This window comes from Trachurus japonicus, chromosome 9, assembly GCF_045865225.1.
Source record: "Trachurus japonicus isolate A0001 chromosome 9, Traja_1.0".
In the NCBI taxonomy this organism is placed as follows: domain Eukaryota; kingdom Metazoa; phylum Chordata; class Actinopteri; order Carangiformes; family Carangidae; genus Trachurus; species Trachurus japonicus.
Window position 1 is genome coordinate 7,297,353 of NC_140915.1, and position 2,761 is coordinate 7,300,113.

A 2,761-nucleotide genomic window follows, 5' to 3' on the forward strand; every position below is an offset into this window, starting at 1 on the left:
TGTTTGAGCTGCTGGGCTCAGTTGTTTGCCCCTGTGTTTTGGAAGAGACGAGAGTTTCCCAGGCAACCTGTGTCATCTTCCTTACTTCCTGAGTGGTGGGCTTACCATTATGTGTCATGAGCGTGACGTGAGTGCGTATAGAGGGGTGAAGGTTTTTCACAAACAGGGACCTGAAAGTGGAGCTTTCCTCCATTTCTGGGGCGCTCTTTCCCTGAAAATACGCATATCTGAAACGTCTGAAAAAGTTTCTGGGATGCTCAAGACGGGAGTGTTTAATTTGAGAAGCTGCAACTATTCCTGAGATCTCATCAGCAGGGGAAGAAAATTCATCTAGCAGTGCTTGACAAAGATCATGGTAGTTGTCTCTTACTCTGGGAGGAAGTGACTGCATGAACTTGTGAACAGCTTTTGAGCTGGTTTTCCACACAAGTTTGACTTTCTCCCTGTGGGTCGCGCTTGGTAAGTCAACTAGGCTGTGGTCTAGTTCACTGAGGTAATCATCAATGTTATGATTACCATTGTCAGGATCAAAGAATTGTAAGTCCTTAGCTAGGAACTCAAGCACTTCAAGGCGGGGATACTGGGTGGTCCTGTCAGATGAAGGCGAGACTAAGCTATCCTGGACATCTACCGCCTGTGCTCTGGGTCTTACAGGTGGGAAGACAGGGACTGAACCCCTGTCATCCCTCTCCTGGTGTTGCAGGGAAGAGGATGAACAGTCCTGAAATGCTCTAGTCCCCCCTTTGGAGGGCTGAGCACGGGTGAAAGCATAGTTAACTGGCTGAGAATGAGGTGCAGTATATACACTAGATGATACGCTACATGTCTCCTCACTATCTACGTGAGAAAGATGGGAAGCCAGGTGGCTGTTACCTCTGCACCTTAGTGGAGGTTGGGGAGCTGACTTAGTTCCCAAGGACTTAAGGTCAGGTGGGAAATGTCCCCATCTGCATGGGGAAGGAGTTAACCTTCCTCCAAGGGAGGAGTGTGAATCAGAGTAACCTGAATCACTTTGTCTGAAAGACTGTGGAGAGTCAGAGCGTTCTGACCTAAGTTTAAACAACTCCTCCTTCTGTGAGCAGAGATCTAACTCTGCTGAGTGCAAGCTTTCTAGGTAACGTAAGGCTTTGTGATTTGCTGTCTTCACTTCTTGAAGTAGACTAGCATTTTGCACTCTTAGGGACTCTACCTCTTGTTCCAGAGCTGCTTGGGTCTGAGCTGAAAGACTGGTCTGTCTGTGGAGGATCAGAAGCATGCATCTTAACAATGGGCCCTTGGATGCTGTCTGAGCATCACACCTGTCATTAAGTAGCAAGTCCAATTCTTTCCTACACTCACTGAGATTCAACTTGTTGATGAGTTCAGAGTAGCTGGGGTTTAGGCTCTGAGCCAGGGAAGACATGAACTGCTCTACACAGGGGTTCTCCATTGTTACTCTGGGAGGTGAGATTAAGTAAAATCTAAGAAACCTTTTGTGGCGAGGTGGAGTGGTGAGTAATGATGAGTGGTTGCCAACAACGCCACCTGGGGAGTTTCGCCCCAGGAAATAGTTACTGTATTTTTATAAAAATGAAAAAGGTCACGCAGGCTCGAATCACCACAGGGGAGAGTTCAGGTATCAAAAGGAATAATAATTTATTGTCACAATATTGTTTCTATAAAACTTCAATAGTTGCCAAAATATTTCACATTCACAAAAGACTGGGCCAAAGAAAGGGGAATGGACAGGGCTGGGCCAGCCACGGCGACCCTAAACCAAACCAAGGGGAAGGAGAAAAACCAAGAAAATAATATCACCCGTGACACTGCACACACGCAATGGAGAAGTGAAGAAGCCACCACCAGGGATTGGGCCGCCGCGCTGGACTACAGCACCTGTCCACAGGGAGAGAGGGAAAAATTAAGATGGCCGCAGTCTAGCTGACCTCCTCACACACACCAAAAACAATTAAATATTATTTATAATACCAAACCAAATTAAACATAATTAAATCTTCTTAAAATATTCAAATACAAATTAGAAGAAAACAATTAAACAATTATCAAACCCGCCCCCCCACAAAAGAAAGAGGAAAACAAGAAATAAATGTTTAAATGTCTCCGAGGTCGCTATCGTCGGCAACAACAATCATTTAATCAAAACCATGTAATCGAGCCAAACAAAACAGCAGCAAACATCGTGGTGGCCGATGACCGGAACACACCAGGACGCAGGATAGTGTGCAGAACTAGGAGAGTGGGGGCCGCTGGTTACAGCGCCCCGCTGTAAAGCAAGAGAGAGACAGTGTCACAACTAGCGCAATGATGTAAAACTGCAACAGACAATTAGAGCAGCCTACCTCTGAGCTCTACTGCACCCAACACGCGCCCACCAGAACCGCCCGCTCCCTCCGGCTCACCGCCGCTCCGAGCACTGCAACGGAGCGGGAGGATGAAGCCCCAGGGCCAATAAAAGTAAAACACCAAACAATAACTAACACGGCATGCTTACCTTAGTGATATGACGGGGAGACTCGGGCATGCACGCCAGCCCGCTCACCGAACGCGCCGCACGGCAGAGGCAGAGAGGGAGAACAGCGACCAAACACACCTGTCCCAATCACACACACAGCGTCGCTCCACCAGCTCGCCGTTGCTCCAACACTGCAACGGAGCGAAAGGATGAGGCCTCAGGCCCAATAACAGCAAACACAAACCAGCAAATACGCAGAATTCCTACCTTAATGATACGACGGGAAGACACAAACAAGCACGCCGGCCA

The 2,761-nt window shown here is 47.9% G+C and overlaps 1 long non-coding RNA gene across 1 annotated transcript; it reads right to left on the reverse strand.

The window, feature by feature from the left end:
* Positions 1 to 2,122: 2,122 nt before the first annotated feature.
* On the reverse strand, positions 2,123 to 2,761 carry LOC146980858 (uncharacterized). Its single transcript, XR_015036631.1, has 3 exons — positions 2,492 to 2,761; positions 2,340 to 2,413; positions 2,123 to 2,263 (listed from the first exon to the last, which is right to left on the reverse strand). It is a non-coding gene; the product is annotated as an uncharacterized LOC146980858 (long non-coding RNA).